Genomic DNA, 18,320 nt, shown 5'->3' with positions numbered 1-18,320 from the left:
GTATGTGTGTTTTACTTATTTTGTTAGCTAGTTGGTTGGGTGATTGATTTGGGTGAAGGGAACCAAATAGCGAGATCATCAGTCCCATCAGATAGGGAAGGATGGGGAAGGAAGTCAGCTGTACTCTTTCTAAGGAACCTCCCATCATTTGCCTGAAGGGATTTAGGGAAATCGCAAAAAACCTAAATCCGGATGGCTGGACTCGGGGTCTGAACCATCATCCTACCGAATGTGAATCCAGTGTGCTAACCAGTGCACCATCTCGCTCTGTAGTTATTTTGCACACCACTATGTAGAAACATGTAAATTTTATGTCACAAGGCTCAAAATTTGAGCTCTACACAAAATTATCCAGGAGCTAATCATACAACAATGCTGTACAGTGTTGCCTGTAAAAGTAGAGAATACTTGAAATTTTGTGTGTGATTGGAACACTAATACCTCCTTTACTTGCTAACATAAAGATGCCCTTTATTGAATCTTACAAGAAATCAGAACAATGTAATTCCTAGTTTGTTAATATATACCTTGACCCATTCTACATCCAAAAAAGTACTCCTTCGTGATGGAATCTGTGGAACATGATGAATGAATGAATGTATCAGTGAAAGTTCTCATTAATATTTCACCTTGCTCTGAAATGCATAGAGAACATGATTTCTTCACCAATTAATATTCCATCAAAAGATTTAAAACTTCAGTGACTGTCTGTATTCTATAAGTAAGTATACTTCATTTCTGTCAATATATTTTTAATGGAACTAAAGCACAGGATGCGAAAAGTCCAATTGGGTTATTGTGTTCTGGGAACCATCCAGGTACATTGTTGGCATATCCACTGGGGCCCAGCAAGCAAAATTCCTGAAAGGGGGGATGGGGGTTAATTATAATGAGATAAACAGCAACACTTACACCACCAAAATAATTCCATTTCAAGAACAATTTTTCATTAGATTACTAATAATAATGCATTGTACTTCATGAAGATCAGTTAAATTTTTAATCTCAGAAACAATTGATTAGAAATATTGAATTCACTGTGGTGGTTTTGTATAGAGTGGCAGTTTTGATTATGTGCTTGGCAACTCTATAGTGATCAGTGACAGAAATTGTAAATGGTGGTTGTCAGTCTATCTACTGAAAACAGAGGAGATAATACTGAAAACAGACACAAAGAAATGTACCAAAAGTGGATTGATTATCCAGTTCTTTAAATGTGATAATTTTAATGTCAATATACCATCATTAGATATGGTGGTATGACAAGATTTGGTGAGTGAAAATGTGTGGGAAAATATAATTCAAATACCTAGAAGTGATTAAGCAGTCTCAGAGGTGGAGTATTTGTCCTATAATTAGATAAAGTTATAGGCAACAACAAAGATAAACCTTCATCATCAAAGAGTGACAGTGCAGTAGGAAATAACTTTTCAACATCCTGGATGAAAAATCAACCATGTTTAATGTTTACTACTATTAATGAAGAAAACACATTAGTGATGTTTTGCTGTGCTTGTGTTAAACATGCTCAGCAAGTGTGTAAAACAATAGAAATTCATCTGGTCAAAAGATGGTGTAGCAAGGAAGAATACGGAAAAGAACCTTAATGCCATATATAAACATAATAAAAGTGTTATTCGGATTGTATACTGCAGGAAAAAATATGCAGAAAGCAAATACATGTTTCTACATTCACAGTAAATGCTTGTGAGCTATTTTAACAAACAGGAAGGAAAAAGTAAGATGCAACTGTTACAGTGTTGTAATCAGTTTGTGGCTACAAAAAGAAAGTGTGGTTTTCATTACTATCAGGATCTTATACAGCTACCAATTACAAATGTTGTAGACATGGGAACCCATCTTCATACAGGTAACATCTCAGCAACAATGACTAATTGTATTGTGGAACAATTTCTTTTAAAATTAGCTATTTTTTTTAAAAACTGGCTGACCTTTTTCCCATTTTCGTAGACGTGTCAACTGATAATTTTTCTGAAAAACACTTGAGTTTACATACACGAATAAAAAAATAATACATTCTACTGTTTTTGTGAAACAGTATCAATGGAAAATGCTGGCACAGAGTTCCTTGAAGAAAATTATCCAAGCTTTCTGAGAAGATGGCATAGGCATGGAAATGTTTAAGGAAATATCTATAGAATTTGGTTCAGATGGAGCTGCAAGTTTGCTGGTAAAAAAGAAAGTGCTGCAGCTAGAATTTGGAGAAACATATACCCACACCTGATTAGTGTACACTGTAGGATGAATCCTGTTTATAAACAGGTTTTTAGTGTTATAAATTCTGTTCATAGCTCTCAATGCTTCTTAGATGAACTTAATAAAATTTTCAGTAAACCACATACAGCTGAAAAACCTAAAAACATCGTGGCATCCTTATGCATCACAGCTTACCTGAAAGTTAAAAAGCTGTCATATATGTTGGATTTCTAATGAGAAGGATGATTAATTTGCAGTATTCAAAGTTTTTAGTTGTATGATGCACTTCTTAAACGCAAAATCTGAAGTGCATGAATTATGAAATAGAGATTGTCGAAAATTGGCAAGTCTTTATAATAAGCTTCCCTGAGAACAAATTTTCTGTTGATGGATTTATTATCAGATAAATCATGTGATCTGTGTCCAATTACTGCAGCAATGCAAAAAGGGTATAAAATTAATTCCACAACACAAACTCTTAAATAAATGCTTGTTAAGGATGACCTTTAGTTGAGTTAATGCAAAAAAATCACATAGTGTACCATAACCTCCAACCTGAAGAGGAAGCTGAAAATAGAGAGTTTGACAGAATAAGAGGACAAATAATCCAAGGTTTAATAAATGAACTTAGGAGGTATCCTTCACATAAAGTGATAGTGTTTCTCAGTTTAATGGTAAAAGTGGATTGTACAGTAACTTTGATGTATATAAAGCAGCTGAGTTGCTTGGTTTGGATGGTGAAACTGCAGTGGAGGGATTATAAGTCAGATTGTCTAACCATAAATGTTTTGCCTGTTTTTGAACAATTAATATGGAAATTCAATTCTGTGCATCTTCAACTGCCGCACCTGAATGAGGTGTCAGCATTGCTCATAGTGTCAAACCTGCCAAAAAAATTGTTTGTTGGTGAAACCTTTACAGTCTCTAATGACAATTAAACCTGATAGGTCACCATTGAATTTGTGAGTTGTCTTTACATCTCAGATGTGCCACCTCCAGATGTTCTTCAGGAGGTAAGCCTTACTTGCTAAAGTAAAGGGCCGAGCAGGAGCTTGTGGCTACAAAACTTTTCTTTAAGTTAAGCGTAATTTTGTTTGACATATTTTAATATCTGCGTGTCTTTTAAATTGACAAATTATTCATGAATGCATTTATATATACTTGTAACTTTCCATAACATCATTTTTTCGCTCAGTCAAATTTTACCAATATCACACAGTGCTGGAGATTTCTGCTACTGGAAGTAAGTTACTCCTTCAGGCTATAATTGTTGCACTGGTGGGATTATGACTGGACTAATAATTATATAGTGAGCAACATTAATCCATCCATTAATGTAAAAGATATTCAAAGTGCACAGCAAGAGGTCCAGCACCAAGCTGTCACAGACACTCGGCCACTTTGAGATATCTCAGAGATGTATTTGGGGCTTTGGTCCATAGACTTGTATTAGACAATCATATACTGGAAAAAATACCAGTTTGATCAAACATTTGTTTCAGTTTCTGAAAATGTAACATGTGACTGTAATGCACAGGCAGGAGTGGCTTAGAGACTCACATGCACTGAATGTGTGCATTATGGCTGCCTGGAGTGTAGTCTACACCACCTGCATCTGCCCGCCAATGAGCAGACGGGTGCCTGGGAGTGCCTATGTCCTAAGGGGCAACAATGGAACATATTGATCTAGACCTTTAATCATCTGCAATATGAAGTACCGGATCACTGAAATTCATTCCATTTATGACATTAGTGTAATGCCAATAATATCTTCTTTTTTGTAACAAATGCATCAAAATGCAATTTTTTGTCCACGATCATAAGTTACCATCAGTTACTTGAATTGTGATAATACTAATTTTATATCCGTATATGGGGGATGAGTGATTATAAGATATAGGTGCCTGAAGTCCTACTGGGTAATAGATAAAGGAATGTCACTGAAATCATATATCGATTATGACCCATCTGGATAGCCGTGCACATTAACACGCCACTTCACGATTGAGACAGGCTGACTCTGGATCAAATTTAGAAAATTTAGGAAACGTACACACACTTTCATGTAGGAAACACTAGGTGCAGACATTTGGAGTATTGTCGTATACTTTCAAAACACTGTGCCTGGCATCGACAGAATGCATTTCTTGTGAGATTCTATAAAGGGCATCTTTATGTTAGCAAGTGAAGGGGGTATTACTATTCCAGTCACACACAAAATTTCAAGTATTCTCTACTTTTACAGGCAGCACTGTACAGCATTGTTGAATGATTACTCCTGGATAATTTGGTGTGGAGCTCAAACGAGAAATGCAACACCTGGAAACTGTCCTGAAGAACAATGGGTACTCCACAAACAATATTAGAAGTGTAACAGGGCCAAACACTCGGTAAAGTAAGGAACCAGAAAAAGAAATGTCGGGTACGGTTTTTCTGCCATACATTCCCAGAGTGACGGACAGAATTGGCCATATATTGTGCAAACATGGCATAAAGATGATTTTCAAACTGACAAGGAAGATCAAAGGGTGTCTTAGATCGGCGAAGGAGAAAAGAGACCCACTTGCAATGTCGGGAATATACAGTATACCATGCACATGCGAAAAAGTTTATGTCGGAATGATGGGACGATCCATTAACACCAGGATCAAAGAGCATAAGCAACATTGCAGGTTGTAGCAGGTGGAGAAATCAGCCATGGCAGAGGACGCACTGAATGAGACTGACCACGTCATAAAATTCGCCGACATAGAAGTTCTGGCTGTAGAGAAGCAGTATCACACACACTTGTTCAGAGAAGCTGTAGAAATACAAAAACACATGAATAGTTTGAACAAGAAAGAGGAAAGCCTTAAGGTAAACGGATCCTGGCTTCCTGTACTGCACCGAACGACTGTCGCAGGTAGCAAGAGGAGAACCATACTGGAAATGACCACGGAGAAGCCCTCAGACATTGGCGTGCCAGGTACATATAGTCTGCGCCCGCGAGCTCGGCTCCAGTTCACCACCAGCAATGGAGGGTGAAGCTTTGACAATGCCAGCCACTCGTGCTGGCGAAACGTCAGAAAAATCATTAGATGAACGTCGGCCAAAGAACCCGAGACAGAAGCTAATAGGCAGTTTGTCAACAAGTGGCCACGAAAGCCTTAACAATTTTGTAACAAGGCTTCTGTGGATATCTTCACATTATTATGCAGTCCTCATAGAAACAGTGTTTTTTCATGTAAGAAATAAGTGAATTTCTGACAGACTGATTCGAACAGGAGAATTTTGGCACTCAAGGTAGCATCTTAGATGTTAAGGACTCAGATTTTGTGACTTAATATTTGATTGCAGTTTGACATAACTACCACATTGTAGGAATATTTATACTGGATCTCTTAAGGTATTTGTTATGTGAAAGGTGTTTACTTATAGAGAACAGACAAAATAATTCTGCTCAAATTCTGTCAGATGTTGATATGATGGCACATCCATGGGTGCCAATTTTTGGTTCATATCTGAAAATCAAGTGCACTGTCTGCAATGAGGAAATGACAGTTGCTTACAGGACTAATCCCTTGGCCATCCTCCGCAAAGGTACTATCAAGCAACCATTTTTCATATAGCAGCCATTTCTCTGGGTAATACAGCTTAGAAGTTGTTTGATCACATCACAGTCACAGGTTTCAGTCCTTCTTACCATCTCTCAATTGAAATGCTTTTTATAAATAACTTGCATGTCACATACCCATCTGCGACACTTCCCTTGAGAAACATAGTTATCAAATGTCAGTATTTACCAAGAATTAATACTAACTGGCACCTTTGATGCTGAACAATGCACCATCTATTGAAGTGCAGAAGAAACTACTCTCTAGAAATTAGTTGATGTGTTTATTTTTATTGTCTATCTGTCAGGTTCTGTGGGACTATTCAAGACAGCTGATTGGCTATGGAATGAGTTAGTACATAGTTTATGGTATGCTTATAAGAATTTTTGTAATTGAAATAGTTTTAAAAAATTTGTGAGAGAGCATATGAATAAATAACACATTAAAAAGTCTTCAGCTGCTGGAACGAACTTTTGTGCTAAATAGGAATAGTGTGCCACAAGGAACATTTCAACTTGGATTTGAATACTTAGGGTTTATTACTCCATTTTTTCAGTACTGCTGGAAACTTAACTGATGAAACCTAATGAATAGTTCACACTTTCCATACTGTACTTAAGAATGTGTTATCCAAGTGCATATTGTTTTTCCATACAGCTTTCACTGAATGAATGTTGCAGTTTGTTCTGAATGAGTCAGTATCATCAACAACAAATCTTGTGAGGGAATATATGTACAAGTGTGGTACATTTGGAATTCCAAGACACTTGAACAACAGCGTGCATGTCATTCATGGCCTGGCACAACAGATCTGTCTGATCACCCTAATCTAAGTTAAGAATATACTTAGTGAGTGCACAGCATTTCCCCTAACCATAAAACCATACAAGATAATAGAGTGAAAATAAGCTAAATAAATAAGCCTTTGCATTTCAGGGACAGTGGAGATCATTCTTACAGTTAAGACAGAACATTCAGCTCCTACAGAAAATGTTAAATGTGATACTTCTACCCTCATTCCTAAGAATTTAAAATGATTGACTTGACTTTCACTTTTACAAGAGTTCCATGTCACAAACAGTATGCTTTGTGTTTTGTTACAGTTAACAACCTGTTGCAGAAGTATTGCTTGGTCTACACAGTCAAAAGGTTTATCAAATAAAAGAAAATAGCTACTGTTCCCAATATGTCATTTAGTCCTGATAGTGCCTTACACACAAAAGAATACATTGAATTTTCTGTGTATACCAGTTACCTGAAACCAAATTATGAGTCTTGCAGAATATTGTGATTGTGTACTGATGTGTGCCCTGATCCTCTTGAACATTCCTTTCTCAAAAACTTTTGGAAGTAGTAGTAGCAACAAAAATGATCAGTGATGTGTCTACATTACATCTTTCACCCTCTTTATGAAGTGCTTTCACTTGTGAGTATTTCAGGTTGTTAGGAAACTGATCACATGTTGTTGTTGTTGTTGTCTTCAGTCCTGAGACTGGTTTGATGCAGCTCTCCATGCTACTCTATCCTGTGCAAGCTGCTTCATCTCCCAGTACCTACTGCAACCTACATCCTTCTGAATCTGCTTAGTGTACTCATCTCTCGGTCTCCCTCTATGATTTTTACCCTCCACGCTGCCCTCCAATGCTAAATTTGTGATCCCTTGATGCCTCAAAACATGTCCTACCAACCGATCCCTTCTTCTAGTCAAGTTGTGCCACAAACTTCTCTTCTCCCCAATCCTATTCAATACCTCCTCATTAGTTACGTGATCTATCCACCTTATCTTCAGTATTCTTCTGTAGCACCACATTTCGAAAGCTTCTATTCTCTTCTTGTCCAAACTAGTTATCGTCCATGTTTCACTTCCATACATGGCTACACTCCAAACAAATACTTTCAGAAACGACTTCCTGATACATAAATCTATATTCGATGTTAACAAATTTCTCTTCTTCAGAAACGCTTTCCTTGCCTTTGCCAGTCTACATTTTATATCCTCTCTACTTCGACCATCATCAGTTATTTTACTTCCTAAATAGCAAAACTCCTTTACTACTTTAAGTGTCTCATTTCCTAATCTAATTCCCTCAGCATCACCCGATTTAATTTGACTACATTCCATTATCCTCGTTTTGCTTTTGTTAATGTTCATCTTATATCCTCCTTTCAAGACACTGTCCATTCCGTTCAACTGCTCTTCCAAGTCCTTTGCTGTCTCTGACAGAATTACAATGTCATCGGCGAACCTCAAAGTTTTTACTTCGTCTCCATGAATTTTAATACCTACTCCAAATTTTTCTTTTGTTTCCTTTACTGCTTGCTCAATATACAGATTGAATAACATCGGGGAGAGGCTACAACCCTGTCTCACTCCTTTCCCAACCACTGCTTCCCTTTCATGCCCCTCGACTCTTATTACTGTCATCTGGTTTCTGTACAAATTATAAATAGCCTTTCGCTCCCTGTATTTTACCCCTGCCACCTTTAGAATTTGAAAAAGAGTATTCCAGTCAACATTGTCAAAAGCTTTCTCTAAGTCTACAAATGCTAGAAACGTAGGTTTGCCTTTTCTTAATCTTTCTTCTAAGATAAGTCGTAAGGTCAGTATTGCCTCACGTGTTCCAACATTTCGACGGAATCCAAACTGATCTTCCCCGAGGTCTGCATCTACCAGTTTTTCCATTCGTCTGTAAAGAATTCGCGTTAGTATTTTGCAGCCGTGGCTTATTAAACTGATAGTTCGGTAATTTTCACATCTGTCAGCACCTGCTTTCTTTGGGATTGGAATTATTATATTCTTCTTGAAGTCTGAGGGTATTTCGCCTGTCTCATACATCTTGCTCACCAGCTGGTAGAGTTTTGTCATGACTGGCTCTCCCAAGGCCGTCAGTAGTTCTAATGGAATGTTGTCTACTCCGGGGGCCTTGTTTCGACTCAGGTCTTTCAGTGCTCTGTCAAACTCTTCACGCAGTATCGTATCTCCCATTTCGTCTTCATCTACATCCTCTTCTATTTCCATAATGTTGTCCTCAAGTACATCGCCCTTGTATAAACCTTCTATATACTCCTTCCACCTTTCTGCCTTCTCTTCTTTGCTTAGAACTGGGCTGCCATCTGAGCTCTTGATATTCATACACGTGGTTCTCTTCTCTCCAAAGGTCTCTTTAATTTTCCTGTAGGCAGTATCTATCTTACCCCTAGTGAGATAAGCTTCTACATCCTTACATTTGTCCTCTAGCCATCCCTGTTTACCCATTTTGCACTTCCTGTCGATCTCATTTTTTAGACGTTTGTATTCCTTTTTGCCTGCTTCATTTACTGCATTTTTATATTTTCTCCTTTCATCAATTAAATTCAATATTTCTTCTGTTACCCAAGGATTTCTAGCAGCCCTCGTCTTTGTACCTACTTTATCCTCTGCTGCCTTCACTACTACATCCCTCAGAGCTACCCATTCTTCTTCTACTGTATTTCTTTCCCCTATTCCTGTCAATTGTTCCCTTATGCTCTCTCTGAAACTCTGCACAACCTCTGGTTTAGTCAGTTTATCCAGGTCCCATCTCCTTAATTTCCCACATTTTTGCAGTTTCTTCAGTTTTAATCTACAGGTCATAACCAATAGATTGTGGTCAGAGTCCACATCTGCCCCTGGAAATGTCTTACAACTTAAAACCTGGTTCCTAAATCTCTGTCTTACCATTATATAATCTATCTGATACCTTTTAGTATCTCCAGGGTTCTTCCACGTATACAACCTTCTTTCATGATTCTTAAACCAAGTGTTAGCTATGATTAAGTTGTGCTCTGTGCAAAATTCTACTAGGCGGCTTCCTCTTTCATTTCTTAGCCCCAATCCATATTCACCTACTATGTTTCCTCCTCTCCCTTTTCCTACACTCGAAAATTCCAGTCACCCATTACTATTAAATTTTCGTCTCCCTTCACTATCTGAATAATTTCTTTTATTTCATTGTACATTTCTTCAATTTCTTCATCATCTGCAGAGCTAGTTGGCATATAAACTTGTACTACTGTAGTAGGTGTGGGCTTCGTATCTATCTTGGCCACAATAATGCGTTCACTATGCTGTTTGTAGTAGCTTACCCGCATTCCTATTTTTCTATTCATTATTAAACCTACTCCTGCATTACCCCTATTTGATTTTGTGTTTATAACCCTGTAGTCACCTGACCAGAAGTCTTGTTCCTCCTGCCACCAAACTTCACTAATTCCCACTATATCTAACTTTAACCTATCCATTTCCCTTTTTAAATTTTCTAACCTACCTGCCCGATTAAGCGATCTGACATTCCACGCTCCGATCCGTAGAACGCCAGTTTTCTTTCTCCTGATAACGACATCCTCTTGAGTAGTCCCCGCCCGGAGATCCGAATGGGGGATCACATATAAAAGGCATAGTACACAGTTGATAGATTACAGAACTAAGCTTCTCGTCTGCACAGACTCTCTTAGTGCTCTACAGGCTATTCATCAAATCAGATTGGGTAGTTCAGATGGTTCAGGACACTATACTTATTCTGCAAACACAGAAGAAACAAGTGACCTTCTGCTGTTACTTGGGAATCGAGGGAATGTGGAAGCTGACAGAGCAGTGAAAGCAGTGTGAGAAAAACACTGCAGTTCATCACAGTGTTCTCCCCCCAGGCTATCACGTTATGGGTAACAAAGAGAGTGATGGCTGAGTAGTAAATTCACTGGCTGCAAGTGAGCAATAAAAAGCTGTGGTTGGTCAAACCAGTTATTCAACCATGGTGCACTTCCTTTCACACTCAAAAGACAGACGATGTTATCTTCACTTGCCTCCAAATCCGACACAACCCAGTGACACATGCTTACCCTTGCAGCATGGTGATCACCAGAATATGGTGCTTGTGGTCTGGGTCTCACAGTAGTAGTAGAAGGAGAAGTTTATTGTCTCATAACATACAACTTCAAGCCATTGACTTAAAAGTACAGGAGACTCACAAAACATAAAAACTGGTTTACAATTTTACTTATAATACCAGTAATATAATATACAGTACTGAATAATTACTTAATTAAGCAGTTAATAATTTTTCTTCAAAAGTAACAAACTTTTAAGATCAACAGTCCTAAGTACTTGCTCTCTCCTGCTCAATTTTTCAAGTTGTCATTTATGAATTCTTCTGCTGAATAGTAACATTTCTGCACTAGTTTCTCATATAAGGATTTTTTCAGTGTTTCTAAATTCATGCTCTTCCTTTCACTTTGTTATAAATTTTCATACCCACATAATGTGGAGTTTGAGCATAAAGTTTTAAGTGGTGGGTGGGCAGCATAAAATTATTTTGATTTCTGGTGTTGTAATCATGTTGAAAATGATTTGCTACAAATAAATCAGCGTTACTGTGAACAAAGATAATCAGCTCATATATGTATAGTGAGGGAACATTTAGTATACTCAGATTTTTAAGGAGTGGGCGACATGATTTTCTTCACCATACATTCTGAACATGTCTAATGATGGTTTTCTGAAGTTTTAGTATTTGACATATGGATTGAGTTACCAAAAAATACAATACCATACCTTATTACTAACTCAAGTAGCTGTGATATACTGCTTTTCTTATGCCCATACTGGTAGCATTGTACAATATTCTCATTGCATATGCTAGGCTATTTAATTTATTTTCAAGGTACTGTATGTGTGATCATCATGATATATTTTTTATCTAGTTGCATTCCTAGGAATTTCACATAGCTAGCTTCCTGCAAATCCTGGTGTCTGTGACTGACCTGAATATCATTTAATTTTGTTTGTTTTTTTTTTAAATTGCATTAGCCGAGTCTTTTCTATGTTTAATTTTAACCCATTTATATCAAACCAATTATCTAAGTTTTCTAAAGTATTTAATACAGTTTGTGGAATTTGATCTGTAACGTTACTTTCAATGATTAAAGATGTGTCATCTGCAAATAAAACTGAGTGACACTATTAAGTGGCAGATCATTTATCTAAAACAAAAACAGAATGGGACCTAAGACAGAACCTTGGGGTACTCTATATGAAATCGTTTTCCATTTTCAAGTATAAGTTCCTCTCTCTGATGTTATAACCACTCTTTGTCTTCGGTTGGTTAGATGGGATTTAAACCATTCTAATACTGTGCCCCTTATTCCATACTTTTCCAGTTTACAGAGTAGCAAGGAGTTATTCACACTGTCAAAGACCTTTGATAGGTCACAGAAGATTCCTGTGGCATGCAGTGAGTTGTCTGGAGACAAGATAATTTTATCAACAAATTTATTTATATCAGATATTGTGGTTTTGCCTTTTTGAAACCCATACTGATTTTTTGAGATAATTTTAATTTTTCTATGAAATTTTGAATTTGTATGGTGACTACCTTCTCAAATATTTTTGACAATGATGGAATAAGAGAGACCATATGATAGTTTCCCATGTGTTCTTTTGTGCCTTTTTTGAATAGAGGCTTAACTACTGCATACTTCATTGTGCCTGAAAAATAACCTTCTTGAAGGGCTGGTTAACTATTGTAGTTAGTGGTTGTGCAATTATTTTAAAGACTGCTATTAACTCTTCTGTTGGTATCCCATCCCATCCTGCTGATGTTTTACTTTTTATGGACAGTATCACATTTTCTATACCTTTTACACTACTTTTTGTAAATGTACTGAAAAATTCACTGTCAAGTTGCTCACTGTTGAAGAAACTTACTGTGTCTGGATACTCTGCTATGTTGACATTAGATTTGTTTACATTTATAAAGAATTCATTAAGCAATTCAGAAATTTGACCAGGATTTACAATAGTTTTATCCTCTATCTTCATTTCAGAAATATCGTGGCCTTTACCTGTGGCACCTGTTTCAGCTTTGATCACTGATCATAATGCCTTTGATTTGTTTTCACTATCCAATATAAATCTATTATTTGCCATTTCTTTGACTGCCTTTTCAACATTTTTTTAAAAATATGTTTGTAATCTTTTGCATCATGCGTCATGTTCTAACTTCATGTGTGTTGTATGCTGGTAGGAGGTAAGACTTTGGCCTACTAAGGCCCTTAAATATCAGTTCTAGACAATGATAAGACAATATCAAGAAAATTGTTGACATTTTGTGTGTCACAAGGACTCTTGCTCAGTTCATTTGGTCAGAGATTTTAGTGTGTTTTTGGGTGGCTGGTTTATTTTGGCAGTCAACCAGCCAGTTTATGCCATAAGCTGTTTTATTTTTTACTAGTAATGTATGACAATGACCCGAACAGATATACTGGAGTATGTATACTCTCTGATGATGGCATCATTGATTGATAATTGCCTGTTTCCTGAAGCTGCATGTGATGTAGTTGTCTTGTAACAACATTTTTCAAGAGTTCTATATATTTACCTGGGCTTATAAAACTGGTTTAACCTTTAAACTATTGACAAGAAGTGATTATTAAATATTTTACTCATCTCTGATGATCACTAACGGTTTTAGCCTCACAGAGAGGTATAATATGTTGAGCCACCCACATTCTGCCCTGATACTTCTTTCACAATTGACCGTATAGTTTTAATTTTATTCTGAGAGCTTTCTATTCTCTTAGTGTAAAATATTGTTTCAGCGTGTCTGATGACATTCCTCAGCACTTTGCAGTATTGTCTATAGTGAAATTCTGTTACTTGGCTCTGACTGTCCTTCACATTTTGATACAATTCCATCTTCTCCTATATAATATCTAGTTCCATTAGTTATCCACATCATTATCTTATTAGTACTGCCATTTTGTGATGGATGGATAAGAGCTACTAAGTAATTGATGAAGGTATGATGAAATTTATATGTGTCATTCAAGTTATCAGTATTGTAGACTTCTTGCCAAGTTAGCCCTTTGAGACTGGATTTATATGGCTGCATTGTAAGTGGACTCACTCTAAATATTTTGTTTACTACTTTAGGATATGGTACTGTTTTGATTCCTTGTAGTATTACTGTCTTTGCATAATTGTCTGACAGATCTTTACTAATTATTCTCACATTGTGACCTTCAACTAGACAACAATCTGTGAGGATATTGTTTACTGCCACTGCGCTGTTTCCCTTAATTCGAGATGGAAAAGTACACTGTTTGTACCAGGTTGTAAGATTCAAGTAAATACACAAACATTCTTTTCTCTGCGGAATCAGTCAGAAAGAATATATTGAAATCACTATGCAACATCAACCATATGCCTTTCTTAATAACTGAGTGTAGTGCAGTACCAAGTCTGAGTAGGAAAACCTGTAGTCTGTCCTGGAGTATCTGTAGAGGCCTATAAGGGAGTATCTGTAGAGGCCTATAAGGGAAAGTTCTTCCTCTTGCCCCCCTCCCACCCCCCACCCCCCACCCACCCCGCCCCCTGTACTCTCCTCCACCAACCCCAAAATTCCGAACTCTCCCACACAACCTTCAAATATCTGTTCTTTACAATGTTTTGATTTGTAAACTCTTTTGAATGAAACATTATACATGGCATAAATGGCCCCTCTTGCCTTTCGCAATGAACTTCTTGCTTGGAAATCAGATAAGATATACCCCTTCATAGGAAGGCTTAGTATTTCTTCACTATGTAAATGATGCTCTACAGGGCTGTATTTAGGCAGGTTCAACATATGCAGCTGCTCAGGGTGATGAAGTTTTGGGGGCAGCAAAATATTGTCATTGAAAAATTTGTTATGTATAATTTTAGTGTTAATTGCATCAGCATTCAGGCATTCAGTAATTTTTTGGGAAAATGTAGACAATGTTTGTGTCTGTCATTAAACTCACATTTTACTACTAGTCTACCTGTATAATGTCTTCCATGTATGAACACATTAAGTCACTGTCAAACAGGGATTGTGTAGCCTGTGCAGTCCCTGTGCTGTATGCATTTTTTTTTATGAAACGGGGCTTGTGCCCATGATTTTCTACAGAATCCATAGTGAGCATGTATGCACAAGATGGCAGAAGGAACAGAAAGACTGAATTGGTGCATGCAAATGTATTTTTGCATGATGTACAACACTGTGATTATAAAAATGAAATGAGAAAGGCAGCAGCAAGGAAAAAAATTGACATAAGTGCATATCAAGTGTGTGTTTTCTTTGTTTATGAGTAAATGCCCAGTTGCATGATGTAGCACCAGTACTATACTGTTCAGTTGAAATAATAATGTCCTTGCACAATCTAGTGGACCCTGAGCATGACGTATGAGGAAGAGCTGAGTGTGGTCGGCACGTAAGTGTCAGGTGGGGAATGGCTGGCAGGTGGGTGTAGCTGGGTGTGTCTTAGAGTGCAGTATTAAGGGTGCGGTGCCATCATTCCACCCAACTCATTGCTTTGCAGGTGGTAGGATGTCATGTGGATCTTTTTAATAGTGCAAAGATTACAGAGAATTGTAAAAAGTGGAGATTTGAACTGTCGACCCTGGTCGGTTGTGGCGATGGATGGACAGCCAAACCTAGTGATCCAAGAAGAAATGAATCCTTTGGCCACAGTTTCTGCAGTGATGTTGGGTAAGGGGACAGCTTTCACCCTATGAGGCATTCGGTCTATTGTGGACAGGATATGCTTGTGGCCCTCTGACAGAGGCAGGATACCGATAAGGTTGATATGTACATGACAGAAATGTCCTTTAGGGATGTCAAACTTGCCAAGTGGTCGAGAGGTGTGACGTCCTATTTTGTTTCGTTGACAGGAAATGCAGCTGCGTGCCCATATTTGACAGTCCTGTTTCACACCTTTCCATATAAAATGCTCAGTGACGAGGCGAGTGGTGGCTCGGACACCGGGGTGGGCGATATTACGCAAGGTGTCAAAAACCTTTCAGTGCAGCTTGGGCGGGAGCAAAGGCTGCAGAATGCCCTTGGAAGAGTCGCACTACACTTCGTCCGAAATGCCAGGGAACTTAGCCTTGGTAAACACGAGCGAAGACTGTGGTTCCGTGAGCACAATCTGAGTGTCCTTGTCTGAAGCTCATAGAGTGGCGAGGTCGGATAAATCGACGTTACTTGAAACTGCAATTATCCGTGAGAGGAAATCAGCGGGGATGTTCTCTATGCCTTTGATGTAGTGTACGCCCATAAATTGAGAGACCAGGTTGAAGTGGCAGAAACTTTGGGGGGAGGATCGTCTGGTGGGTTGCAGAAGGCATCCACCAGCAGTTTGTGATCAGTAAGAATGAAGAAAGGATGGCCCTAGATGTCAGTGTGGAAACATTTGATGGCCTTGTACACGACCAGAAGCTCTCTATCTAAACTGGAATATTTCTTCTGTGCTGTAGACAGTTCTTTTGGAGAAGAAATGAAGTGCTGAAACTGTGTTGCCTTTGCTCTGTTGTAATACTGCCCTGACTGTGTTGTCACTAGCATCCATAGTGATGAACAAATCGGCAGATGGATCAGGGTGGGGGAGTATGACCGCATGAGCTAAAGCTGTTTTAAGAGCCCTGAAAGCCTCTAGCATGGGTTCAGTCCAACAGACTGGTTTAACACCCAAAATTTGTTTGTCAGAGAGTGAGTCCATCAGCATGGCTTGCACAGCAGTGGCAGAAGGTAGAGGAGGACAGTAGTAATTTATAGTACCTAGGAAACATCTGAGTTCTTTGTATGTAGCTGGGGGTGGCAATGACACGATAGCCTGCACATGGAATTTGGGAGGCTGTATTCCGTCTGCAGATACAGTGTGGCCCAGAAATGTCACAGAAGACTGACGCAATTGGAATTTTTCTTTGTTGACCTTGATACCGTTGAATGTCAAAGTCTGGAGGATCTGGGATAAATGATCTTCGTGGTCTTCAGTCGATTTGCTGAAAATGTGTATGTCATCCAGGTATGTGAAACAGAACTTGAATTGTCATAAGAATGAGTCAATGAAACATTGCCACATTTGTGCCACATTCTTTAAACTGAATGGCATAAAGTTGTAATGGAACAAACCGAGCGGCGTGATGATCACAGTCTTTGGAATGTCTTGCAGCATTATGAGAATCTGGTGATAAACATGTTTGCAGTCAATCACACTGAAGATTGTGCCACGTGATAATATGTGAGTATAATCATTTTATGTTTGGTGCGGGGTAATTTTCCATGACAGTACAAGCATTTAAATGTCTGTAATCACCACACATCTACATCTACACTCTACAAGCCACCTGATGGTGTGTGGCAGAAGGTACCTTGAGTACCTCTCTCGGTTCTCCTTTCTGTTTCAGTCTCGTATTGTTCATGGAAAGAAAGACTGTCGGTATGCCCTGTGTGGGCTCTATACATAGGAGGGAGCAACATACTGCTTGACTCCTCAGTGAATGTATGTTCTTAATACTTCAACAAAAGCCCGTACCGAGCTACTGAGCGTCTCTCTAGCAGAGTCTTCCACTGGTGTTTATCTATCATCTCCGTAATGCTTTCACGATTACTAAATGATCCTGTAACATAGTGCACTGCTCTCCATTGTATCTTCTCTATCTCTCCTATCGACCCTGTCTGGTACGGATCCCACACAGGTGAGCAGTATTCAAGCAGTGGGCAAACAAGTGTACTGTAAACTACTTCCTTTGTTTTCGGACTGCATTTCCTTAGGATTCTTTCAATGAATCTAAGTCTGGCATCTGGTTTACTGACGATTAATTTTATATGGTCATTCCATTTTAAATCACTCCTATTGCTTACTCCTAGATAATTTATGGAATTAACTGCTTCCAAATGCTGACATGCTATATTGTAGCTAAATGATCTGTCATTCTATGTAATTGCAGCACAGTACACTTGTCTACATTGAGATTCAATTACCATTCCCTGCACCATGCGTCAATTCGTTGCAGATCCTCCTGCATTTCAGTACAATTTTCCATTGTTACAACCTCTCAATATACTACAGCATCATCCGCGAAAAGCCTCAGTGAACTTCCGATGTTATGCACAAGGTCATTTATATATATTGTGAATAGCAACAGTCCTACGACACCCCTCTCTGGCACAGCTGAAATCACTCTTACTTCGGAAGACTTCTCTACATTGAGAATGACATGCTGCATTCTGTTATCTAGGAACTCTTCAATCCAATCACACAATTGGTCTGATAGTCCATGTGCTCTTACTTTGTTCGTTAAACGACTGTGGGGAACTGTATCGAATGCCTTGCGGAAGTCAAGAAACATGGCATCTACCTGGGAACCCGTGTCTATGGTCCTCTGAATCTCGTGGACTAATAGTGCGAGCTGGATTTCACACGATCGTCTTTTTTGAAACCCATGCTGATTCCTACAGAGTAGATTTCTAGTCTCCAGAGAAGTCATTATACTCAAACATAATATGGGTTCCAAAATTCTACAACTGATCGACGTTAGAGATATAGGTCTATAGTTCTGCACATCTGTTTGATGTCCCTTCTTGAAAACAGGGATGACCTGTGCCCTTTTCCAATCTTTTGTAATGCTATTCTCTTCTAGAGACCTATGGTACACCGCTTCAAGAAGGGGGGCCAAGTTTCTTCGCGTAC

The 18,320-nt window shown here is 38.4% G+C and overlaps 1 protein-coding gene across 1 annotated transcript in view; it reads left to right on the top strand.

Annotated features, from left to right (window-relative positions):
* The window catches only part of LOC126278931 (dynein axonemal heavy chain 1-like), an 825,957-nt gene that overhangs the window by 421,242 nt on the left and 386,395 nt on the right, over nucleotides 1-18,320 (top strand). The window lies entirely within an intron of this gene.

This window comes from Schistocerca gregaria, chromosome 6, assembly GCF_023897955.1.
Source record: "Schistocerca gregaria isolate iqSchGreg1 chromosome 6, iqSchGreg1.2, whole genome shotgun sequence".
NCBI lineage: Eukaryota > Metazoa > Arthropoda > Insecta > Orthoptera > Acrididae > Schistocerca > Schistocerca gregaria.
This window is presented reverse-complemented; position numbering and strand designations above follow the sequence as displayed.